Consider the following 26,195-nt stretch of genomic DNA (forward strand, 5'->3'; position numbering starts at 1 on the left):
GTTCACATCAGAGCTGCCAAGAGGCACCTTCACATCAGTAGATAAATAAGTTTTGTCCTGGAAACAAAGATACCTCAGCCCAGGAGAAAGGGAGCTGGTAGGCATGGAGTCCTGTACAAGGTCTTATGGCTGTGTGAAACAGCACCCACCCCCAAATAATGGTTCAGACAATAGCCATTCACTACCTTACACTCCTTCTGTTAAGAAACCCAGAGTGGCCTTGGCTGGTGGCTGTGCTCTGGGTCATTCAGGCAGTCACAATCAAAAGTTGACCAGGGCAGGGGCTATGGTCATCTGAAAGCCTGCCTACAAGAGTCACTTCTGAAGAACCCACTCATGTGACTGACATTAGGTGTAGGCTGATGACCAGAGGTCTACCTCTGCATCTCACCGTAATTCCAGAACTTTCCAGAGAGCTTCCCAAAAGTCCCCACAAGGCAACAGCTTTCCAGGAACCAATGATGCAAGAGAAAGAACAGTAGAGGCTACTCTGTCTTTTATACCTTTCTCTTGAAAGTGACATTGTGTCACTTGCAACACCCTACTAGACACACAGGTCAGCCCCTCGATGTAGGAGGGGACAACATACGGGTATGACCATGGAGGCAGGAGGCAGGATCCTGGAGGCCACCTGCATGGCCCCACCGTGCTCCAACCTTTGATTCTACCTGTCTCTTTCATCTTCCAGGCAGCCCTCGAAGGCAGGCATTTTATCTCTGTTTACAGACACAGACACGGAGCTCAGAGAAGATAACTGCCTGAGTCCCACTGGCCATTAAAGGCCAGCCAGTGTCTGGTCCTGCGGGCTAGTTCCCAATGACAATCCTCTGGGCAACTTCGTCTCCAAAGGGAGCCGGAGGCCTGGCCAGCAATAAGGCCATGTTACAGGACTGCTCTTCAAGAACCAGTAGTTCAGGGCCAACAAGATGGCTCAGTAGTTAAGGCGCTTGCCACTAAGCCTGAAGACCTGAGTGTGACCCCTTGGGTCCATATGATAGGAGAGAACTGACTCCATGTGCCATGGACTGTGTACTCCCCCCCCCCACATGTACAAACATACAATAAATATTTTTTAAAAGAATCAGCAACTTCTCTAAGTGTCTTAATTTACCCCCATCCTCCATGACTGTCCAAGACTCCTGTTGGACCCTGCCCAGCTTCCTTGGGCAGACCTAGCAGTGAGCTAGGTGGTGAGATGGCCACAAGCACACAGCACACAGGTGGCTGAGAAGCAGCCAGGGCTTGGCTCACTCACAGTCATCCCCCTGCTGCCATGGCCTGGCTGCCCAGCTGCAGGTGGCCTTACAGAAACAGCCAGGAGCATCTCCCCTCTCTATCTGACCACCCCACCCCCTGCAGAGGTGCCTGGCTTCACCGCAGGGTCCCTGTCCCGAGCCACTTCATTAGGAGGCCACCTGCTTGAGGTGCCTGAGTGACCTGCGGCAGCAGGTGCCACCTCATGGGGTGTGCAATTTACAGCTGCTCGGAGGGACAGTACCCAGGTGACAGATGCACTGGCCCTGCCAGCTGCCAGAGCCGCCTGGTCTCACAGGAGAGCGCTGCTGAGGGCTTCTCCATTCTCCCCACTTTGTCCATAACCACTTACGGGAAGAAAGAAGCAACCGGATCTATACATCTAACTCCTCCATCCAGAGCTCAATGGTTCAGGGTACAAGTAACTCTTCCCCTGCGTGGTGAGAGTCGGCTGAGGTCGATGAGACTGAGACAGAACTTGGCCCGCCATTCACCCAGGGAGCCAGCTCGAGCTCCTGAGACTGGAACACAGACAGGTCACGTGCAAAGCAAGCACTAGGTGGGCCACGCTGACTCATGAGGAATGCACCTTCCTACTGTCCCCAGCCCACAGGAGCCTGGCTACTGGGCCTGAAGTTTCTCACAGAAGACAAGCCACCATTTGGGCTGCTCCACGACCTTGAGCTATGCTGTCCACCTACAGCCTGTGCGGCCACGTACACGGCAGTGTCTTCTTCTCTCACTCATCTTGCGAGGGGATGGACTGCAAGGGGAACGCAATGCTGCAAGTGACGGCTGCCGTGAGGCACCAGCCAGCGAGAGCCGTCCTTGAGGCATCCCTCTGACTTCCCTGTTCTTTCGCTCTGTTTTGGAGGCTGAGGGGTTGGGGGGGGCAGGGGGAGTAGCCCCCTTGACAGCATTCAGCTTGTATGGAGGGTGATATGGCTAGGCCACTCCTTGAAGGTGAGGGCTATGTCTGAGACCCCTGGACCTCTGGACCTCAGAACGAGCAGGAAAGGGGCTCTTCCTTTGAATAAAAAGGACCCCATTCTCCAGAAAACACTGCTACAGGGAGTAAACATGGTTAGTAGTCACTGTTTGAAAAGACAGACAATCAGAACAAGATTAAACAAATATTTAACTGCCCTTCCTCTAATCCCTAGGCTGTTATCAATCACACTGGCTCTAATCTTGGTTCAATTTCCGGATCTGCCTGCAAGGCTCCTCCAGGCCTCCGATCTGCTCCTCAGAGCAGGGCCTCCACAGAGGAGAAACTGAAGAGGCTCCAGGGCCCCACCCCCTGCTGTGGCCTCCTCGGGCCCAGCTTGCTGTGTCTGCCCCGGATAAGGCCTGTCCTCACTACCGGCACGATCTCCCTGTGTCTTGGAAGAGAAAATGAGAACCTCCAGGCAACCGGAGAGACCCCATCCTTACGGGCCTCACCAGTGTCCCCTGATAACCAGGCGTGTAAGAAAGGATGTCCAGGCTCAGCCTCTAATTTGATCCCCGAGGGCCTCTGGGAAGCTGCTTCTGTCACATTCCTCACCAGTGTCCCCACCCCCATCCCCTCTCCCTACCCCCCTATCTCTCCAACCCCCCACCCCTGTTCCCTCACTAAATCAGAACTGCATTAAGATGTATCGTCATCCTTTAAAAAACTCACTGACCACCAAATGCGGTTTGATCATCCGATGGAATATGACTCAGCCATAAATAAGGAATGATGTACTGATCCATGCTACAAGGATAAACATGAAAACACCATGTTCAGCGACAGACGCCAGAGTCAGAGGTCAAGACGACAGGATTCTATCTCAATGCAACATCCAGGAACAGCAAGCCGAGGGAGACAGACACAGACCAGCAGTTGCCTGGGGAAGAGGGTCTGAAGAGAAATGGGGGGTTTGTGAGGTGATGGAAATGTTTTTAAGTTGACTGTAATGACAGTTACACAATTCAGAACATTTTAAACAATGCCTGGATCAGCACTGTAAATGGAGAGATTGAATGGTATGTGACTGCATCTCAATATTTTTAAATATTTATTTTAAATAAATATTTAATTTAGAATGCTTATTTTTAAATTCAGGAATTAACAAACTAACCCTAGACAACCATCCACAAGTTCAGGGCAACTGCTGAAGGTGACTCTGGGCAGAGACCCTCCACTCCCACATACCTCCTCTCCTCTTACCCTTGGGGAAGCAGCTCACATCCCCCTCACAGAAGCACCCACCTGGGGCTGGGGCTGGGCTGGAGAGCACCCAGAGGTCAGTTCTGTGGAATGATCCAGATGGAGCCCAGAGACCCAGCAGACAGAATGTGGTCCGCAGAAGTGTGACAGACGCCCGCCCCCGTATATTTGATCCCTCCTAGCCTGCACACAGCTGGATTGCCAATGGACAGGGCTGACTCTAGTCTCTGTGAAGAAGCAGCAAGGACAAACAGCCAACCGAGCAGAGACATGACTCGGACAGTTATTTATCAGTGCTCGTCAGGGCCAGCTATCTCCTGCCCCCACTTACGACCCGCACAGGACACCCGGAGAGCTTCAGCAGCTGGGGAGGCAGGGCCAGTGGGGGACAGAGTGCAAGATGACACAGAGCCAGCAGGCCTAGGCTGGGCTGACACTGCCCGAATGCTCTGGCCAGAGGCAGTCAGTCCTACCTGCTTTCCTGTGGCCAGCCCCTCAACCCAGAGACAAAGGCCCTCTTTTCTAGTCATTTGAGCAAGAGACCACTGGGCTGGCCCAGTGTGGAAAGGAGGGGGGGCGCTATGGAGCCGTTTCTACCATATCGGGGGCCCCCAGTCTTCTGGTGTGGACTGCCAGCCTGGCCATGAGAATTAGGCAGTGTTTTCCAGAAGAACTTGTCTTGTTTGAAGCCCATCATCCCAGGGTAACCAGACTTTGAGGTGGTGACCTGGGCTCAGAAAGCTCAGAGGAAGCTTCCCAGGGGAGGCAACCCTGACTGGCCCCAGTCTGGGGCCCTGTATCCTTAGGTATGCCTGAAGGGCAGCTGGCCAAGGCCCGTATTTGCCCCCAAAGCTTGAGATCTGGTGCGTCTGACTCACATGTGAGGACACTAAGGTCTCTATTGTCTTCTCTGGCCCAGGAAAGCCAGCTTAAGTGCTCTGGAGACATTATCCAAACAGCTGCCTTCAACTCTGGCCATAAAGCAAGGAATTGTGGAAGCTGATAATTGAAAGAGTTCTTCTCCCTCACAGCACTATAAATCACCACCCTCCATCTGCACTGGCCAGACAGAAGAACTCGGTCAAAGCCCAGGCCAGGGCCCTGGAGTCCACAGGCCAGCCAGCTTCTAGACGGCTGAGGAGGAGGATGGCAGCCTGCAGGAGACGTGTCCCCACTTCATCCAGAACTGTTCCAGCCTAGAACACGTTCCTCCCAGCTCTATCCTTAAAACTGGGCCTTCGGGGGGTCAGGCCGAAGCAAGGGCAGGAAAAGAAACAGAAGGCTTCGCAGTCTCCCCAACCTCCTGGTGCTGGCACCCCACTGACCCTGGGTGCCCAGTGAGGGAGGAATGAAGCGGCGGCCGCCCACTCAGTGCCAGCAGAAGGCGGCTCGGCCTGTGTGCGGCGTCCTCAGCCACTTGTGCAGACCAGGACACGGCCTGGAGTGCTGCTCGAGGTCGTCTGGCTGGATCCTGATCTCCGACCAGACTTGTTCCCATTCTTCTTAGCTGTTCTACCATAACCCAGGGAGAGATGGGGACCTCGGCAGGCAAGAGACCTAGCCCGGCAGGGACCAGTCACAGCCTTCCTGAGCCTCGGCTTCTGCCTTGTGTCACCATTAAAGGGACAGCTAAATGGCCAGTAAGTTCGGCTGTATTGGCTGCCCTGTCCTGTCCTATTTCATATAAAACTGCACACACACCAGGTGGGTGGTATTTTAGGATTCCCATTTTACAGGATGACAAGTGGAGGCTTAAGAGGGACAGTGCCAGACTGCCCAAGGACACAGAGTGGCCTTCTCTCAGACTGAAACTCAGGACCTCCAGCAAACATTTGCCCGTCTTCCTAGACACAGGAGGCAGATGCAGACCACAGCGCAGCTCGGCCAGAGGCACAAGTAGAAAGAGCCAGCTTGATAAGGAAGCCAGGACCGTACAGCGAGCTGCAGCATGGACTGCAGGACCGCTAGCTAGGAAGGAGATGGAGCAAGACAGAAAGGGCTCTGAAAGCCTCTGGGGTTCCTCCATACCCCAGCAACTTCGTGAGCTTCCCACCTCCCTGCTCAGGGGGAGAACAACAGCCTAGGTGCCAGGGCGGCCTAGGTTCCCTTGGGTGCCTGGTGTGTGGCCCTCCCCGTCCGGGGATGAGCTTCCCCGTCTGAGAAGAGTCCAGAGGGCTGGATAGTGGGTCTGCGTAAGAAGAGCAGAGCTGCTGATTCCTCATCCACCGGCTCTTCACAAACCCCACCTCCGTCCTCAGCCTCCAACAATGGCCAACCCCAGTCTCCTCTATCGCCCTGTTTAGCAGTCCACACTGGCAAAACCACACACACGACAGTATTTACATCATGAGACTGTGGTCTGGTCTGCACTCAGGGCTCTGCGGTTCCTGAGATGTGTTTATCTGTTCTTCACATAGCATGCTTGCTTCATCCACTTTTCCTTGGAGGCTGCAGTTCTGGGTTCTGCACCACCACAGGGGTGAATGGATCCAGTTGGCAGGCAGGGAGTCAAAGGCTGTGTGTGCTAGGAGCAGTCTGTGCAACTCTGGGATCGGGAGCTTGTCAAGGGAGCCGCAGGCCAGTCCCTGGGGGACTGGTTATCTCTGCTGTGGGCCCGGCTACTGGCCTGGGCCAGGCTTGCTGGACAAAGTCACCCCTGAAGAGGACAGTTAAGCAAATTGGAACCGACGGCTCTAGGCTTGTCACAGCCCCTGCATGCTTCAGCTCATGGCGGCTCAGCACTGCTGTCCTTACAAACAACTGTCTCTCGGGCATGCACCCATGAGCACACACCCCAATTTTACAGCCCCCCCCCCATGAAAAGAAATAAGGAAGAGGAAAGAAAAACCTTCCAGGTACTCAACAAAGTAAGACATTGTAATGTCACCAGTCTGCCCCCCCCCCCGCCTCCAACCTGTCACTCACACCAAGTCTAATGAAACTTCTAACATACACCAGCACCTGGCATGCATGCCTCTAGTAAAAGCCCTAACATTCGCCCACATTCTCAGGTGACATCTAAACTTCACCATGCACAAGGCTCCACTTGGTTCTTCCCTCCGTCCAGCTTCCCCCAGCACAGTCCTGACCAGGCGTCACAGCCAGAATTCCAGGCTGTCCATGACAGACACGGCCCCCCCCCCCCCGTGCCTCCCTCAGCCATCCCCTCCACCGAGGAGGACTCCCCTTGCATACGCAACCCCACATCTGTGTTCAGCAAACAGCCTTCTCTATGGCCCACTTTAGATGTCAGCACAAGAGCAGAAGCCCCAGCTCCCACAGAGTGTGCCTGTCATTCGCCTGCGTATCACAAAAGCATATAACTGCCCCCTCCTGTGGCTCAAGAGTGCCTGGAAACCAAGAGCCAGGCTGGTTCATCCTGGCAGGAGGACTGAGCGCGCAGGGCGCACACTTAGGACTGAGCAGCAAGTCCACGCACGCACGTGCTACCCACTCAACGGGCCAGAGCGGTTCTGGGCTTTCCTTTGTCCCCTGAAGCCCTACGGCACAGGGCTTCCCTCCAAGCCACTCTCAGACAAGACAGCCTACTCTTCACCTGCGATCTGCAAGAACACCCAGGGCGTCATTTATTTATGCAGGACTAATACATGCCACTTCTCGCCAGGCCCAGCCTGCATGCTCCAATGCTCAGCCCTTGTTAAATGAGGCCACAGAGGGGGCTCCCAGGGTGTCACTTCCCATGATTGGGGTCTGCATGGCCATGGCACTTTCTTCATGGTGAGTTCCCAGGATCCTTGCCAGCTTACCGACTTTTATCTTTTCCACAAGTGCAGCGTTCCTGAGTGTGTGCGGCACAGCTCCCCATCCAGCAGCCCAGGTAATTGCTTCTGGCTGAGAGGAGGCGGCGGAGGAGGAGGAGGAAAGACAGGGAAGGGAAGGCGCAAGGAGAGGAACCACTGGATGCCAAGAAAGGCAGGAAGATGGAGACAGGCATGGGGGGCTGGGGCGGGGAGGGCATAGCCACAGGTCAGGGAACAGCTGGAATCCCTGCCTGTGTGAGCTCCGTCCAAGCCCAAACGAGGCCACCCGGTGAGCTGGCCTGGGGTCTGGCGGTGAGAACATGGGGGTGGGGTGGGCCGAGATAAACAAAGCGGTGCTCTCACTAAGAGGATGGATCAGGGAGGGGTAAAAGGGAAGAAAAACACCAGATGAGATAGGTGACAGCCTCCAGCAGGAGCACTGCCCAGGGCCTGCGATCCTCCAGGCCGGCCTCTTCCTGCCCAGCTCTGCTACACCTCGAGAAGCTGAGGGGACTGCGGCGGCAGGGCCGGCCACCAGCCTTAGCATACGTATTTCCCACCCATGTAGCGTCCCCGGGACCCTCCTGCTGGACCACTTGCCGTGTCCCTCTACGGCGGTCACCTGGTGCTGAAGAAGACCTTGGCGTCGTTCCCCCCCCCCCCGCTGTCTGCAGCCCCCAACATACAGCACGCTTTTCCTTCCCTCTCCTCAGCAGAACCTCCCTCCACCCCTCCTGCACCCCGCAGGAACAAGTGTGCTCAGGCAGGGGGCTGGGGAGGGAGTGGATCTCTCTGAGCGCGCAACATGCAAGCCTGCTGGCCTGGCAGCAGCAGTGGTGGCATGGTTGGGGAGGTGTTCCAGCAGACTTATTTAGAGCTGAGCCCCCGTCCACACGCTCCCCCAATGCTGCCTGCCTGCCTGCCTGCCTGCCTGCCACTGGGGCTTTTCAATCTGTGTCTATATTTATCACTTGAAGCCGTTGGGATAATGGCAAGGCCAGAAATAGCCTTGAAGACATTCACGTGAAGCTGATGGGCAGGTCCCCAGATCCCAGGCTGACCTCACCCCAACATCTGCCTCTTGGCAGTAGGGATGGGGAACAGCTGGATGGGGCCGGGCAGACAGTTGCAGACAGATGGGAACAACATAATCCCTCTTTCCCTGCTGGCCTTAGCCCTCTGTAGTGAGGCAGGGGACACGTCCGAACTGATACATCACAGCTGCCAGGCTGAGGGGAGAGCGAAGGTGACATGCTTTTCTTGACGTCAGCGTGCTAATCGGAGCAGACCTTCCAGCTCAGAAAGGAGAGGAGAACTAAGGCAGCGGGTCCGGGCTTACTGAAAGCAGGTCACTGCCACCCTGGGGAACAGCCCTCCTGCTTGACCCTCAAATCGAACCTGCATGTGCCTGTGGGGGGCGTGGGGGAGACGGGACCTGCTTCTTATATACCCAACACCCTTTAACCTAAAGTGGAAAGAAGATGCATGGACAGTCCTGCTAGCCAGAGCACTAAGGACCCCTGCTCCTCTTGTTGAACCTCAGTGTCGAGCCAAGGCCCTCCCAGTTGGAAATAAAGTGTCCAAAGGACTGAACCTTCAGTTTGGAGACAAGCCCCTGCTCCATCACCAATGGCATGGTGGGTAAGGCTCAGCATTTTGAAGGCCTAATGGCACTGTATTCTGGGCTCTTCCAGAAAAGTAATACTCTGGGGTCCCATACAAATGCTGTCCTTCCATGGGGAGAGAGGGTTGGTCTACCGTGCTCTCTGAGAAACTGGGCTCTGGGTGCTGGAGAGGCCCAGAAGAGGCCAAGAGGAGCTTCAGGGGTATGCTGGAACCATAACCAGGGGCCGAAGTACAGGCAGGGCAGGGGTCAGCAGGCTCCATCACAGCAGAGAGCCAGGGTAAGGTCAGAAGCCTGTGGACGGAGAAGTGAGGCTCCTTCCTTCGGGTAGCAAGTACACAAGGCTCACAGAAATGCCACAGGACAGGGTGTCAAAGTCTCTACTGACACCTGTGCTGGGTGCCCAGCCTCTGTCCTGCCACCCTCTAAGCTTATACTTAGCAACCTGGCACTTCCTGAAACTCCAAGCACAACAAGAACTTTGAGGACTAAAGGCAGTGTGCTTTGTGCTATTCTGTCTGCGTTTCCCTTCTCTCCCAGGAAACTCGTCTGCACTCTTCAAAGCCCAGCTGACTTGTTCCCTCTTCTAGGAGATCTTCCCCGTTAGGCAGCTAACTGATGTCTCCTTTCTGCTCCAGCTGCACTTCCGGCCTCTCCAGCCATGAATCACAAGCTCTAATCCACATCTGTCCCTCCAGCCCAGAAGGACTATTCTTCCACCTCATTGGATCCCAATGCCCGGCCAGATGAAAACATGAACTAATTCCAACCCTGATGTTCACCCAGAGCTGACATTAAAACAACAACACCACACCAGGGCGGTGCCCAGGACAGAGGCAGATCTGGGTGCTCTCTCAGTGCCTGGCCAGCCTGCTCACTGCTCGAGTTGGGAAGCTGCTGCTCTGCTGAGACATGTCAACAGAGCCAGCAGCAAGGGAGGAGACCCACCTTCCTGCTTATAGGCTGGTGGCCATACCTATAGTGCTGGGGCTTCCCAGGAGGCTTTTTTCTTTCTTTCTTTTTTTCTTTTTTCCTTTAAAGAAATATAAGCCAGGTGGTGGTGGTGCATGCCTTTAATCCCAGCACTCAGGAGGCAGAGGCAGGTGGATCTCTGTGAGTTCAAGGCCAGCCTGATCTACAAAGTAAGTTCCAGGACAGGCTCCAAAGCTACACAGAGAAACCCTGTCTTGAGAGATGGCTCAGTGGTTAAGAGCACTGACTGTTCTTCCAGAGGTCCTGAGTTCCATTCCCAGCAACCACATGGTGGCTCACAACCATCTGTAATGAGATCTGGTGCCCTCTTCTGGCCTGCAGTCACATATGCTGTATACATAATAAATAAATAAATAAATCTTAAAAAAAAAAAAAAAAAAGAAAAGAAAACTTTATATATGGAAGGCAGAGGCAGGAAGATCTCTGTGAGTTCAAGGCCAGCCTGATCTATATAAAGAATTCCAGTCCAGCCAGGGCTACATGGTGAGACCTTGCCGAAGGAAGGGAGGGGGAGGGAGGGAGAGGGGAAAAGGCCGCTCCTAAAAGGCCAGCTCTGTACAGAGCACCAGCAGGCAGGGCCTGGAACAATCGCAGCAGCCAGCATGTGCAGTGTGGTCCCAGGACTCCACAGACGCTTACCTACTCAATCCTCAGAGACTTACATAAGCCCTGATACTGCCTCTTCTCACAGACAGGGAAAGTGAGGCACAGAGACCTGAGGGGACTGCCCGAGGTGTTTCAGGCAGTGTGCACACGTGAAGGAAGGCTCTTAGCCAGGCACTTGCTGAAGGCCTGACAGCGCCAGCTCCGGGCCAGTGTTCCTGCTTCCCTTCCTGCCATCCTTCTCAAGTGTACACTGTCCGTGGGGGTCCTTCCTAGCTGTTCAAATCTGCACCTGTGCCCCCCATCCACCGTCCCCCTCATCCATCGTCTCCCCCCATCCATCGTCCTCATCCACCGTCCCCCCCATCCATCGTATCCCCCCATCCATCGTATCCTCATCCATCGTCCCCCATCCATCGTATCCCCCCATCCACCGTCCCCTATCCATCGTATCCCCCATCCATCGTATCCCCTCATCCACCGTCCCCCATCCTCGTATCCCCCCATCCATCGTATCCCCCTCATCCATCGTCCCCCTCATCCATCGTCCATCCATCATATCCCCCATCCATCGTGTTGTCCCCCCATCCATCGTCCCCCCATCCATCGTGTCCCCCATCCATCATGTCATCCCCCCCCACCACATCCATTGTGTCCCCACTCCCCCTTCATCCATAGTACCCCCCTCGACCCCTTTCAAGCCTATTGTTTCCAGTGGAAGGGATGAATGCGGGGTCAAAGGGAAGATGAGAGTGAAGGGTAGGGAGCTGAGGGGAAGTCAGGGAAAGGGGAGAATCAACCAAAGGAAGTTCCTACTGAAAGCTAGTCCTTTGTAAGCTATTAAAAAATGGAGTTGTTAAAAGGACACCTGTGACCTCAGATGTGCCTTGAGGGGACATCTGATAGGCCAGTCCTGGGTGGCGGGTGACGCAGCAGGTCCCCAGTGCACTCTCTGAACTCCTCCTCTGCAGGGAAGTACCGGGGATGCCGTGACCCATCTCCCCAGGTCATCTGTCCTCAGGATGAGCAATGCTTAGGAAGGAGAATGGGATCTAGGGTAGCTCATACCCTGCGGGAAGCATTCTCCGGACAGAGGAGAGGATGGTTCCCCTGGAGCCCCACACAACACAGCCCTGGCTTCTCTTTACCTCCCGCACAGCTCCAGCACGGGGCACTACTGAGGCCACTCCTCAACCCAGGGGTAAATCGGCAACCCCTTTTCATAGGCAGACAACAGCCAAGGGAAGGGTAAGTCCTGCAGCTATCACAATGTGGGGAACAGCGCCCAGCCGTGGGTCCCAGGCACAGGGGTCCTAGAGCACAGTCTAAACCTGAGAGTCCCAGCAGAAACAGCAGAGGGCCTCTGGGCAGAGCATGTCAGATGCTGCAGGCCAGCACAGGAGGAGGCTGTACAGGGGGGCTGCAGCCTGCAGGAGGATGCGGAGGGAGCTAGAGGTGTGTCTTCACAGCCCCACAGTCCTTTGGTTTTGTTTGCTGGAGTTTTATTTTGCTTTGCTTGGAGGCAGAGCAGCCCACGTTGGCACTGAACTTGAAATCCTCTCAGTTCAGCCTCCTGAGTGCAGTTACCATGCCACTCTGCTCAGCCTCTTGGCTACGTTTTCAGGGCACAAAGTGTCTCTGGTTGCTTTACTGCCCTCACCCTCCATCCTCGGGGGGCGCCAGCAACTGGCTCTCCAGAAGCTTGCTGTACACAGATGCCTGGAGTCTGGCTGCCCCGCCCCTCCCCACCGGGTACCTGGCCCTGTTGCTCTGCCCGTGGTTCCATGTTCTTAGCCAGGTCCTGTGACTGCCAGGCTCCTCACCAGAGCAAAGGGCAGGTGCCAGAGGCGGTCTGGAAAGCAGTCAAGGCCAGCAATCCCCATGTTGCTGATCCTGGACTGTCTGTGCAGGGCGAAGGGAACAGCCTGAGTTAAACACTTCAAGGGAAGGAAAATCAAACTGGAGGCCGGCTTCCACTTTGGCCTACAGACTCACACCTCCTCAAGAGAACAGAAACAAGACCTCCTCTACCTTCTCCAGGTCTAGGACACCCAGGTCCTATTTTCTGGACCCAGGGCACAGCACAGACCTCTTCTATCCACCGGCTAGAGAGCACTGTAAAGGCTGTCATTAGAAACACAGTGAGCAACCACAGCCCCTTCCAAAGAAACAGCAAGGAGACGCAGAAGAGTAATGGCGTCCGGAGTACAGCAGGTCCTCCTGGTTGTCAGCGATGTCCATTCTCCGCGACACAGCTGGCCTCCTGTGTCCCTTTATGGCAACAGGTGAAGGCAAAGATTGAAGAGGAGACCATGGTAGACGTGAGCTCTGGCAGTACATACTGGTGTGTTTGGGGGACAGGGAGGCTGTTTCATTCCTTAGATCAATGATCCCGACCTTGGCCAGTCTTGAACTTGCCTCACACGTAAACATTGTGCCCCACCTCTACCACACACACTTTGGCTGACCCGTCAGCTCCTGGGGGGCAGGAAGGTCTCTCCCTGGCCTCTGCCCTTCCCTCAGCAGAAGCCCAGTAAAAGCTGAATGAAGAGCACCGTGAGCTTTGGCTTTGCTTTGCCCAAGGCCTCAGATATCACAGACACTGCAATCCAACGAGAGTCAGAATCTTGGGCAGTGGTCCAGAGAGAGCTGCCGAAGGCCGGAGTGCCAAGAACCTTCCGCGTGTAAAGCCTCGGGCCCTGTCCGTAGCAGAGGACGCCACCCACGGTGATGCTGGCACTGCAGACCCACTGCTCAGCTGCAGCAGTGTGGGGCCGGCCCTGTCGCCTGTGGCTCATATGGCTGCACAGGCCTTCTCCAAGGGACCGCCCAGCTCAGCTGCAAACGACTGGACGTAGATTCCAGACTCCCAACTCTTGTCACTAACCAGCTTGACTTTGGACATGAAACTTCCTTTACTGGGCTTCAGTTTCCCCACAGGTTACATCAAAAGCCAGGTCAGAAGGTCTCCTGGGCCCTCCAAGGCTACAAGAACCCTCTTTTAAATGTGGATTAAAGCCTCCAAGAGTCCTTGCAGGTCTACTTGAAGACAGACCTGGAGTTCAACAGCCACTCCTAGCTCCAAGCACCCACGCCTCCCATCACCGCAGCGTCCCCATGCTCTTCCTGCTTCTTCCCTCCCCTCCAGCCTGTTCACAACGCAGCAGCCACTGATCCTGGTCCTCAACTGTCCAAACGCTTCCACGGCTTCACATCAAAGTCACGGTCAAGGCCTTCACACCAACCTATAAGGCCACGCCCTCTTCACTCTCTGGCCTCTTCCCTCCTCCACTATTCCCCAGTCAGTCCCAGACAGTCTCTCTCAGAGTCCCCCTCTCTCCTCCCCGCTCTTCCCCCCTCTGACAGTACAAGGCCTCACGCGTGCCAGGCAATGCTCTGGTAGTGGTGGGCACAAAAGCTCTACCACTAAGCTGGATCCTCAGGCCTCAGGTTGCAGTTTGTTGAACATCCTGAACGACTGCACTATCGTATTATCATTGAGAGGCGTTAGATATGTTTGAGAGTTGGGGTCTACTGGGAGGTCTGGGAACATTGGGGACTTGCCTCCAGAGGGGAAAAGAGACCCCACCCCATCTCTCTCCTCCTGACTTTCATTCCTGGCCTTGAGGGAAGAGCTCTGCTTTGCCACAGGCAGTGCCATGGTGTAGCATGGTGTAGCATAGGCCTAAAAGCAACAGGAACGACCAACCAGTCAGGGACCGGGGCCTCTAAAATCATCAGTCAGCCCACACCTTTTCTCCTGATAGCTGGATTACCTCAGTAACAGTAGCCGGCTCACACAAAGCATGCTTCATCAGGTGGTTCTGAGCAGGAGAGAACGCCAGCCGGACTCGCTGCCTGGCTGGACATAAGGAGCACGTGCAGGGAGCAGAGCCTTGCCTAAGCAGACAGGACCCCGGGAGAGTGGAAAGGACTGTCCTTGGGGACTGCATGCCAGGGGAGGGGGAGGCCTGCAGGCAGACAGTGAGTCCTTGGAGGTTTGTGGCAAAGTCCATGTCCTGAGTACTGGTGGACGTGAGTCAAAGTAGTCCATCAGACCACAAGAACACAGTCAGGACAAGGCAGCAGGCGCAGGGGGCAGAGCTGGCTGCAGCCTGGAGTGCAGAGCTGGCTGCAGCTTGGCTCGGCCATCAGATCTCACCCGGCTCTCCCACCAGCACTGTGGGGAAAGCAGAGAGCTGAGCACAAGCGTTTGCCTCTCAGGGACCTCAGGGTGCTGCCTGCACCCCATGTCATGTTGTTAGGCCCTTCCCATTTTGTCCTCTCCTGGTCTGGGCTGTGATGTGGCCTGGACCCAAGGGAATAAACTGGCCAACTTTTTCACATGGGGACAAGGCTGATCACAAAGAGAGATAAGACACTGGCTCAGAGGCTCAGCTGCCCAGGTGACAGAGCCACCTAGGTCCTGGCTTCAGCTCAGGTGCAGAAAAAGTCTGTGTCCATTACTGCTGTGCTCTGAGACCCTAGCCTGGCCCTCTTCCTCTGGAGGAGACAGTGACCTTCCAGAGGCCTGTCCCGCAGACAATGGCAGGAAGTCCCCCTCCCAGCCTGAGCCTACCCCAGGAAGTCGGAAGGAAGCCGAGAAGGCCGGTGGGATGCCAGGAGATCCTCCTGGCTGTACTCTAGCCTCAAGGACACCCAGGTGCAGGCAAGGCTGAGAGCCATACTACGTCACTCAGAATGAAGTGTGTTCAACTTGCTGAGGTAAACGCTCTCCCCAGCTGGGACCCTCTTTGGGGCAGACTCTCTGTGATGCCCTGCCTCTGGGCCAGGAGGCCTGGAAAGGCCTCCTGCCGGGCCCTCTAGCCCACCACCCTTCTGGAAGGAAAGAGCTTGGTGTTCCTTTGGAGAAAGAAACTTCTCTAAAAATAAACTGTTGGGCCCTTTCCTTCCTCGCCCTGGCAGAGGAGGGCAGGGGAGCATTCCTGTTCTCAGTCAGCCCTGACAGCGCTGCTCTCCACTCAGAGACTTGCCTTCTGCTCAGAGCTCTGTGCCCAGCGTGTTACTACGCACTTCCAGGGCAGCTCAGAGGCCCACAGCGAGCAAACACGATTGTGCCATTCGGGCCTGTTGTTGGCAGGACAAGCTGAGGCAGTAAGAGAGGTACAAAGTCTCACCCATTAAAGGGCCCTCAGACTGACAGCACACAGGCACCCACAGGCCTCAGGGCTCACCCCGGTGACCATAACCTTATCAGAGGGGCGGCAGTGAGCCGGGACAGGATGAACAGGAAGGATGGGTTAGTACGGTTGGGGGCTTACATGGAAGGACTTGGGCTCGGGAGGGAAGAGAGGAGTGGGGGGAGGGGACTTCAGGACACGGGCACACACAGAATGCACCAGGATGCAAACTGCTCACACGGGGGCCTCTGTCTGCTTTGTTCACGCTGCACCCCTGCCCTCCCCCCCGAATAGTACCCCCTCTTCGGCGTTTACAGGCGGGCACACCACGCACACCACACCTAATGTCTCCCGAGTGTTTGATAAATGTTTGCAGGATACGGGAGTGATGCAGGGAAGTCACTGCGAACCTGGGGTAGGCGGGCTGTGAGGCCGTCACCTCTGCAAACTCACTGATGGCAGCTGCTAAGCAGGAAAGAGCCCCTTCCTGTGAGAAAGGAAACAGGAAGTGGAGGCCCCAAGCCAAAGCAGGGGCAGGGTCCCTCTGAGCACCAAGAGGTGACATCAGCATTCAGGTCCTGCAGGGGAGGGTTTTCTGGGGACCCTGACTAATGCTGGAGTACATGTCCCACCACGGGGTGCAGACCTGACCACCACAGAAGCCGTGAGCTGGGGCTGAGCGGCCGATGCCACTATTTCCACACCCTCCTGTGCAGAGACACCTCGGAACGTGAAGTAAAACAAAAGAAAACAACAACAAAAAACCATAACAGCAGCTCTCTCCTTAGCACTTGGAGGCCTTTTCTTGGCAAGTGAAGAAAATGAGCAATTAGAGAAAAGAACAGCTCTTGGTGCCAGCCTGCAAGCAGAAGCCAGAGGCAGCCCAGGCAGCCCTGTGCCCCGGAGCTTCCTAGTGAGGAAGGAGCCCAGAGGGAAGGGACCAAGGGCAAGTCAGGGCAGAACCCAAAGGCCCAGACACCGCACTGGAAAGCTGAGAAGCGTCCAGAAAGCAGAGAGAGTCCGGGGGAATTTAGGGAGGAAAGGGAAAGTCGCACTGCCACCTATTCTATCCATAGAGGCCTCCATGGAAAACAGCAGGCCGGAGGAGACGCGGGAACAACATACACGAGAAGCAGAGCGGGTCCCGAGGCACAAAGCCTAAGAAAACACGCGGAGGCCAGTTTCTGGGTCACTGCTGCAGCCTGTGGGCAACAGGGCGAGCAAGCAACCCAGCCTCGGCTCTTTGAAGAGGTCACAGGGCCCCTGGGGTCCCCAGCCAGGAAGACGTCACCTTCAAGTCAAAACTCCTGCCCACCCCGGCAAAGGCTCCAATAGCCCTCCAACTTCAAAGGCTGGGCAGGAAGGCAGGGCCACTGCGCAGGTAGTCAGTCTTTACCTGTGGATCTGCGCAGCTCTGTCGATGTCTCCACACAGGAGGAGCGATCAGTTTGTCCACAGAAGGGAGTCGGGACCAGGGCATGTGCCAGCATCCTGCAGGGAGAAACCCAAAGGCAGAAGACATGAGCCACCTGAGCTCCTCATTACTCTATACCCATCAACAGGGAAAGTGGCAAAGCCAGCCTCGGCCTGAGCAATTTCAGGCCCGAAGCCTTGGTGGAGCAAGTGAGCCAAAGGGCTGTGTGTGACAGGGAGGTATCCATTTTACAAATCCTGACGAAGGCATGCGGGGAGGAAAGGCCTAGCTCAGAACCAGTGATGGCTCTACCTCCACACTGTCCAGTTAGAACAACTGCACAGGGGGTGGGGAGCGACGCGTCAGCACACAGCTGCCTCCTCACAGACGACCAGAACTCTTGGCTTCCAGCCTCAGGGTTTTACTCAGGACCCTGTTAGGATTGGAGGACATCAGGCCACAGGGTGGGGGGTGGGGGGTGGGAGGGACAGCTGGAAAACTAGGCAAAGCAGGAAGGAATCGAGAGACACTTGGCTGGACACTTGGTTGGAAGATGCAGGCGGCCTCCAGCCTTGCCAGTGAGCCTCTAAGACCCTTAGACACATTAGAAACAGATGCCCATCTCCACTGAGTGCCCAGAGGCCAGAGCAAGCTCACAGAATGGGCTGAAAAAGTGAGAACTGGATTTTTAGAGAGTCCCAGGTTCCAACTGGTCTTACAGACAACAGACTACCCACAAGCACCAGTGAAGGCACCGCTCAGGCCAAGGCTGCCACAGGAACCTGAGAATGCCCAGGTCCACAGCTCAGCACCAGTCCTCATCAGTCACACATTTAGGAGCCCCACTTCCTGCACCTGTACCTATCGACGAAAGGCAGCTATCCAAGAGGCCCTCCAATGACCTTCCCTCCAGTTCCCCACCAGGTTGCAGACATTTCATTTCAGGGACCAATGACCAAGTCCAGGACAGCCCTAGTTCAAAGGCTGATGTCAGGCACCCGGGCCAGTAAGACACTGGTCCTGTCAGAGCAGTCTTGACAGGGGTAAGCGTGAAACCCAAGGGACGCTCAATGGAGGACCAGGATGACAAAGTGATCAACTGCTGGTGAGCCGCACAGCCAGCAAAGCCAGAGGAGAGGGAGAGGGAATGGGGATGTGCAGAGAGCTAGTGATGCACAGCAGTGGGAGGAGGTGTGGCTGCAGGGAACGCGGTTCTTCACACACCACCCACACTGCCCATCCTACACCCCAGGGAACACCGTGGTGAGGGAGCAAGCAACGTCTGGGGGCTGGCCTTCAGACCCCGGAGCCAGCGCCGTCCCAGGCTCCCCACAGCCCAGCAGTGGCAGCTGCTCAGGGTGCCCAGTTCACGCTACCCACACCTGGTGCTGCAGCTCCCTCAGCTCCACACAACTGGACCATCCTGATTCTTAGCTTTCTCTGCCACACTTCTCAACAGCTATGAGGTCATCATCTAGTGTCCCCACGTTTGAGGTGAGGGAAACTGAGGAGGGAAGAGGCTTTGCCATGGTAACACCTTGGTTAGTGGTGAGCCAGTTTTGTCAGGCAAGCCCCTCCATCCTACGGGACCAGCCTCCCCGTGGGTGAAGAGGTCACCGGTGACTCACACCCAGCGGAATCACGTCTGCAGAGGCTAGGGGAAAGAAGACTCCGGGACAACAACAACAACAACAACAACAAAAAGCAAAGAGGGAGCTGTGGGGACTTATGCCCCGGACCAAACCCACCGCAGATCTGAGATGCATGCAGCACCAGGTTAAGCAGCAGCAGGTCTCAGAGCTCGGACAGGTGCACAGAGCCCTGTTAGAATGAAACAAAAATACATCACTGGTCAACCCAAGTTCCCTTCAACGATCTGGAACACACACAGGGAGAAGCAAAGCATCCCCCTTGCTGAAATCGGTTGCAAGCCTGCTCCATGTCGTTAGCCAGGACCCCAGGAGCTGGGGTCTACGCTCAGATAATACAGCGTGTGCTGCTATTCCTAGGAGCAAGAAGAAAATATTTTGCTACCTTGTGCTGAACTTGAACCTCCAGAATGCCCCTCAAGGATGTTGAGAATTGCAGGGGAGAGAAAAAGAAAACCACACCAAACCCGCTCGAGAGACAAGAGCAGCAAGAGCTGGAATTACTTTCCTGAAAAGTTTTCAGATCCCTGGTGCTGCTTCAGTTGGTGGAAGTGAACTGGTACGCAGATCTGCTTCTCTGCATGGTTTCCATTAATAGAATATCAGTCTCTCCTCATCCCCACTAAATAAATGTCAAACAAACACTTAAAGCATACCGGATTGGTGGGGCGCCAAGTAGCTCCCTTGCCCAGACGTCCGCGTGCCTCAAGCTGGCCCGGCTGGAAACAACTACGGGTGGGTAGTGAGACCGAAGCCACCAGCCCCGCTGTCTCCACCCCTGTTGACATGGAGATTGAGGCAGGTGGCTCCAAAGCAAACTGTCCAGGGCCATGGGGAATCAAGGTCACCAATTTTTCAAAATTTACATATACCCTACCATGCCATGAAGCTCACCCTTTAAAAGCACAGTTATTATCATTAGTGCTTATTGGTCCATTTACAGGGGTGTGCAGCCACCACGCTGCCTTAGTCTGTAACGTTTTTTCACTCTTCAAAGAAACCCAGTACTCATGACAGTCACTTCTCGTTCTCTCTTCCTTCGCAGCCCCTGGGGACCACTAATTTGCTTTCTGTCTCTGTAGATTTTTGCCTATTTTAGACATTTCGCATCAGTGGAGTCATACAGTACACGGCCCTTTCACGTCTGGCTTCTTTTCCTCGGGTTGTGTTTTCAGCGATCACAGTAAGTGGCAGCATGCTATTCCTGTTTTTAATGTCTTAATTTTTAATGTAATTTTTTTTTTTTTGCAGTGCCCGTGACTGAACTCGAATTCTTACAAATGCCAGGCAAGCTCTCTGCCTCTGAACCATATTCCCAGCTTACTTCATTCCTTCTTATAACTGAGCAACATTCTGCTGAATGGAAAGAACGCATTTTTGCTTCTGTTCATCTGGCATTTGACATCTGGACAGTGCTGACAATTGTGAAGAAGCTGCTGTGAATGCTTATGGACGAGTTTTCATGGGGACATGTGTCCGATCTTTCTCAGTCTTTAAATAAAGTATATAATTTCGTTTGCTTGCTTGTTGTTGCCCTGGGTAGTAGACCTAGGGCCTCATGCATGCTAGGCAAATGCTCACCACTGGGCTACATCCCCAGGTCAATGTCAGCCACTTAATGTACACCGAGGGAAAAATACATCTGCATTTTGACAACTATCAAAACTCAACAGACAGCTTGGGTACTGAGTGAGACGAGATCCTCTCTTGGTCCTGCAGCCAGAACCTCCCTCCTCTACCCAGAGTGTCTGGGAGGAACTGTGTGACCAAATCAGGCCAGGGATAGTCTGTCCACAGGACTAAGTATGAGACCCACGTGGGGCCTCGGTCTGGAAGAAGCAATGGGACCACGATGCTCTCGGGGGGCGGACTGTAGACGGATGGGCTCCGCAGTCAGGCTCGACCACATGCAGACTCTGAGGCCTAGTGAGCCGCTAGACTCTCTGGGACTTGGTTTTCTTATCGGAGAGAATGGACACTAGGACAGACTTGGCACATCCACGAGAGCGAGTCTGGGAGCAACCACTTAGCCCCGTCCTGGGCCCGGACCACAGCGGCCTTCACTACTTCATAGACACATGGGCGGACACCAGACCCTGAGGTGAGGGCCCACCACACAGCCACATCTGGGCATGGGGCTCAGACAGCTGGGGGCTGAGCTGTATGCCCAGTTCCCCACATACCATTCCAGCTCTGCTTTTCTTACCCACCCTTGAGATAAGGGTCTCACTAGGTAACTCTGGCTGGGTTCGAACTCATTATGTAGATGAGGCTAGCCATGAACTCGCAGAGATCATTCTGCTTCTACCTCCTGAGTGCTGGGATTAAAGGTGGGTGCCACCATGCCACAGCTCTCTTTTGAGAGCTGAGTTGTGTTCTTCAGAAGACTAGTTCCTGGCCTTTCACTGTGTCCCCACCTGAGACCAGGAAGAGTGTGCCTCTGGGACCCCATGTCTGGGCAGGTTGGCTGAGCATCTCACGGCCTGGCTCTGGCAGCTTCGGCTTCTGTATGTGCCCACCCACCACACTGCTCCCGAGTGGAGCTGCTCTTTCTCAGGCCCAGCGTGCTGCAGACAGTGGGGCCTCTCCAGACTTTCAGAGTGGAGAGTCCTCAAGTGCATGAGTTGGGCCACTGGGACGTCGCCATGAGGAGCTCTCTCCTCCCAGCTGGTGGATGGCGAGCGCAGAGCTGAAGCAAGATACCAGGAGCTGGGAAAGCAGAGCCGAGGAGACAGGGCCCAGCAATGTTTCCTTGAGAGTGCAAGAGTTCATGGGGGAAAAACCCAGTGTGTACACACACACACACACACACACACACACACACACACACACACAGCAGAAAAAGAGAAATTCTTAGCCTGCAGCAGTTGGTAGCATTATGTAAAATCCCAAGCCCACAAAAATATCATTTGGATGATAAAAAGTTAAATTTAGCTAAGTACAGAGTGACTAATACTATGAGGGAGAAGGCAGCACCCCCAGTTGCCTGGAGCTGATTCAGCTGGCTTTTAGAAACTTCTGACAAGTAACCAGGGCCTGTGCAGCACAGAATAACAGATTATGTAATGAGAGGAGGCACAGCCTTCGGCAACACGAAACAGTGCCAGTGGGAGACTGCGGCCTTCTCCAAGAGAAACCACCGGGATGGCCTGACCTGATCCACCAGGACCCTGTCTCCGAGAGCCTGCCTAGGGGAATCTGCTCCAGAGGCATCAGCCAGCGGGGCCCGCTCTGGAATAGGTCCGCAAAGACCTTTCCCAGCGCGGTAATGGCAGACTGCAACTTTAATGGCTTCCAAGAAGCCAGGGCCGAGCGGTGTCCCCTTCCTTTGAAGGGCCCTTTGACCTGGTGTAACCAACAGAGTAGGTTGGAAGTGACGCTGCGCCAGGTTTGAACCTCCATCTTGGGCAGCCTGGCTGAAAACTGAAGGCAGGTATGCAAACAAGTGTGTGTGTCCACCTAGATTCACGGCAGCACTCTGTCCAACAGCCAGAAGGTGGGAGGAGCCCCAGGACCCAAGGAGGGAGGTCCAGGTAAGCACAATGTGGTCATCAGGACAGGGCACATCGCTGTAGAAAAGGAGGGGACTCAGATACAGTCCACGATCCCTGTAAACATTCTGCCAAGTGAATTAAGCTGGCCACAAGAGAATAAACATCATCCATTGTAGGAGACTGCTAGGGTGGTCAGACTGAGAGAGGGAGAGCAGAAGGGGGTCTAGAGGCTAAAAGGAGGAGACAGACAGACAGACAGATGGGATCACTGGGTTTCAGTTTCACATGAGACTGTTCCACGGATGAAGGGGTGCCCAGCAATAACGATATATTTTAATGCCACTCTTTGGCACACTTCAGAACAGTTGTTGATGTTTGGTTCGGGGTTTTTGAAATAGGGTTTCTCTGTGTAGCCCTAGCTGCGCTGGACCTCGCTCCGTAGGCCAGGCTAGGCTCAGACTCAGAGATCTGCCTGCCTTTGCCTCCTGAGTTTTGGGATTAAAGGTGTGTACCAGCTCTACATTTTAGAATAGTTAAATGCTCAAATGCGTGTTTTGTGTATATGCTCCCATAATGGGAACAGTAAGAAAAGAAGGAGGGCCTAGAAGAGGGAAACCAGCTCCCGGAGGTCACCCGGCTGGGAGCAGCCTGGCCCGGGCATGGTAAGTGGACACACGCAGGGAGCCCTGCTGGAGCTGGCAAGCATTAACATGGTCTCCGTCACAGGCGCTGGGCTGGCTTGGAAGTGGGGCCTCCAGCCCAAGTCAAGCTGTTGCAGCTGAGGCTGTGAGCAGAGGTGTTGCTGTCGCCAGGTCCAGCCCAAATCACCACCTCAGAAGCAAACCCGTGAGAGGCTAACCCGTGAGAGTCTGGGGCCACGACCAGGCAGCAAGAGACAACTGTGGTGTAGCTGAGGGGTTTGCAGAAACTGCTGCTCCTAACAGGAGACTAGGGAGGACCTCTTGTCCTCTTCAAACACGAGTCACTAAGAGGAGCCAGTGTCTCAGTGAGGCTTGGGAAGAGAATGACTCTCCACTCTCGGCACCCCAGTGGGGTGGGCCCGCAGCTGCGCTGAAGCTGAGCGCTTCTCTAATGACCCGCTGGAGCGGCCACGCCATCCGCTAGCTCCAGCTCTTCCTTGTCATGTACTGCACGGTCCAGAGCTGGGACCTGAACACAGCTGGAGAGGAACACTGGCGGGACTTCCTACATAGAACCGGTGATCACAGTGTGGGGCTGAGACCAGAGTGGCAGCTGGAGAGTCTGTGTCAGTCAGCTCCACTGTCTGAGACTCAGTTTCATCTTCTTCTCGGTGTGGATGTGACCTAAATGCTCTCTAAAAAGCATCCCCACACAGCCCCACCATCCCCTAGTCCACAGTTCTAACGGAAGGGAGTGTGGATGCAGGACCAAGCCCTGAGCAGACTCCGGGTGAGACCACGGGATTGGAGCGTGCACAGTACTACACAGTCCCCCTTTCCAGCCGACTGACTGACAGCTCCAGAGGACACCAGTGGAGCCCCGGGGATGGCAAAACAACGTGAGAGAACCACAGGCCCCTAATCCGCTGCATGGAAACCAGCATCCAATTCAATGATAAAGCTGGGCGTGGGGACGGAGGCCTGTAATGCTAGCTGAGAGGGTGAAGTAAGGAATGGTAAATTTGAAAACAGTATAAGCTACACAGTGAGCCCCCCCCCCCCCCCACACACACACACATGAACCTTTACTCTGAAAAGCAAATAAGCCTAGGAGGTCGATTGTTGATAATATCTATGTTGATAATCCAGGGAGATCCGACACAGAACAACTGGACATGTGGTAATCATACTATAAGCACATGATAGGAGCCTGATCCATGATATTCACTACTGCCTGGTTCCAAAGCCTGTATAGCCTATGTTACTACATGAGACAGAAACAAACATCTACACCAAGAATCCTAGTTGAGGGCAATCTGTAATCAGTGAATGAAGGGGAAAGCTCTGTGCTTCTTGGTAAACACAAAAACGAAGAAGAGCGGGCTGGGCCACGGAGTTCTCGCAAGCTGGAACCTTGTGCTGGTGAAGAGCGGAGGGGGACAGGGTGCCTCTTGGGGCCTGAGGACCTGGGGAGGAAGAGCCTGACGCCTGCAGGGTGTCAGGGGTGGCTCTGCAGGCCTGCCTGGGGTCTGCCTGGCTGCCAGGAGCTCCTCAACGTTATTCTTCATCCTCGCTAGTGTCAACACAGCGGCACTGTGGTAATGATGGGAAATATTTACATACCACACCACTGATGGGTTGTTTGGACCATCTGGCTACTGGATGCGTAAAGTATTGTCAGACACATGGCCCTTCCATGAACACTGTGCTGGAGGCCGGACCATAGAGACTGAAATGGCAGCCCACCGCTCTCTCTTCCATCGAGAACCAGAGAGGCCATCTCTTATTTATGTCTCTGTGGCTCACGCACACAGGCAGCCTCAGTCACCTGTGGCTTGGGAGCAGGGCCCCAGGAAGGTGGCTCTCACCCCTGACGTGACTGAGCTCAGCATTCCTGACAGTAGAGTTCCATCTGGGGGCCTCTTCGGTAGTCAAGTGTTCCGAAACAGGCCTCATGTGGCCAGCCACAAATGACTGCAGGGTACAGCTGGGGAGTCTCAGGCAAATCAATTCAGTTGTCTATCTGAAACCAGTTTCTGTCGCTCTCCAACACGGCTCAGGCTGTACAGCTGCAGCCAGTGGAGGGTGGTGGCGTCAGCCTCGCCCAGTGAGAATTTCTTCTTCGCTCTGCCTGTGTCTCTGTCCGAGTTCTAACTCCATACTGGACCTGGAGAGATTTTTTTGTTTTTCTGAGTTGACGTCAAGTTTTTTTTTTTTCTTTTCTTTTTTCTTTTTAAGTTTAGGGTGTTGGGTGGGCTGTTTTATTATTATTTTCTTAATTTTAGTAAAGGCAAAAAAGTTCTTTTCCGAGCCTGTTCTAAAGTAGCAATTTTCTTAATGAGAAGCACACGCTTGCCACCCACGTGAGGAGGCTGTCAGTGCTGATCACATTGCCCCGGGAATGTGGCAAGTCATGTTATCTCCCTGACAGCTGGTGAGTCAAGGGGAGCTGCCTGTCCATGCCCCACACGGCCAGCCGGGGGTTACTTCACTCACTGGCTTGGGCTTCCCTGGGCTGTACTAGCAGGGAAGGCCTGGCTGTGCTTCTTCACATCGGAGCCCAAAGCAGAACGTGGTCTACCTACAACCGTGGTCTACCTACAGCCTCAAGTGACCCCCACGAAGCTGGATGGGATGGTATCCCACCGCAGTCCCAGCACTTGGGAGGCTGAGACAGGACAGAGTCAAGGCCAGCCAGGGCTGCACAGTGAGTTCCCACAGCCACCTAAGCTACGTAGTGAGGCACCGTCTCAAACAGAACCAAACAAAGAGGCTGAAGGAAATCGCTGTTTGAAGGGAGAGGTCTTCTCTAGAGCTGGTTCTGTCCTTCAGGGCAGCCAGGAAACGGTGGGCAGAGTCTTCAAGTCATTGTCGAAACACGGAAAGCTTACTCATTTCAGAACATCCACAATAATAATGGTCTCCATAGAATGCCATAAAATAAGCTGCAGGCACGGTGGCTCATGCTTGTATTCCCAGCACTCCAGAGGCTGAGGCAAGAAGACCTCAAGTTCCAGGCTCGCCTGGGATAGAACAAGATCCTGTCTCAAAAATAAAGAAACAAACATTCCTGACAGGAGTGTTGAGAGACCAGAAAATAATCGTACCGTGGTATGACAGCTCTGACCACCCTCCCACCCCAGGGGTGGGCTGTACAGGTTTGGGTGGTACCAGCTTCCTGGAATCTGTTTGGGCTATAAAATGACCATATTGTTCTAACTACTTCCTGGGTGCTGGGATGAGCTAACTCGGGCCGGGGTCTCTCTGTGTCCAAACACCGCAGGGAAGGTCATTGGTCTTCCCCATGCTTTTCTCTTTGCAGTGGGTGGGGTCCACAAGCCTCCCCTGTGGACAGAGGACCACGACCGAAGTCAGAGCCCTTGCCAGAGGTGTGAGTCCTGTTCACATCTGGGACAATTCCTGTCCG

General features: G+C 54.6%; 1 protein-coding gene across 11 annotated transcripts in view; it reads right to left on the bottom strand.

Annotated features, from left to right (window-relative positions):
• The window catches only part of Pitpnm2 (phosphatidylinositol transfer protein membrane associated 2), a 133,557-nt gene that overhangs the window by 84,013 nt on the left and 23,349 nt on the right, over positions 1-26,195 (bottom strand). For 7 of the 11 annotated variants that reach the window (XR_005089913.1, XM_028885817.2, XM_028885818.2 and 4 more), the window contains exon 2: positions 16,967-17,061. The gene's annotated coding sequence lies outside the window, so the exon portion shown is untranslated. Of the gene's footprint in view, positions 1-2,921; positions 2,942-16,966; positions 17,062-17,296; positions 17,397-19,018; positions 19,216-19,289; positions 19,459-26,195 lie in introns of those variants that run through there. The other 4 variants (XM_028885812.2, XM_028885810.2, XM_028885811.2 and 1 more) reach the window with 4 other exon arrangements.

The sequence above is a fragment of the Peromyscus leucopus genome, chromosome 23 (genome assembly GCF_004664715.2).
Source record: "Peromyscus leucopus breed LL Stock chromosome 23, UCI_PerLeu_2.1, whole genome shotgun sequence".
Lineage (NCBI taxonomy): Eukaryota > Metazoa > Chordata > Mammalia > Rodentia > Cricetidae > Peromyscus > Peromyscus leucopus.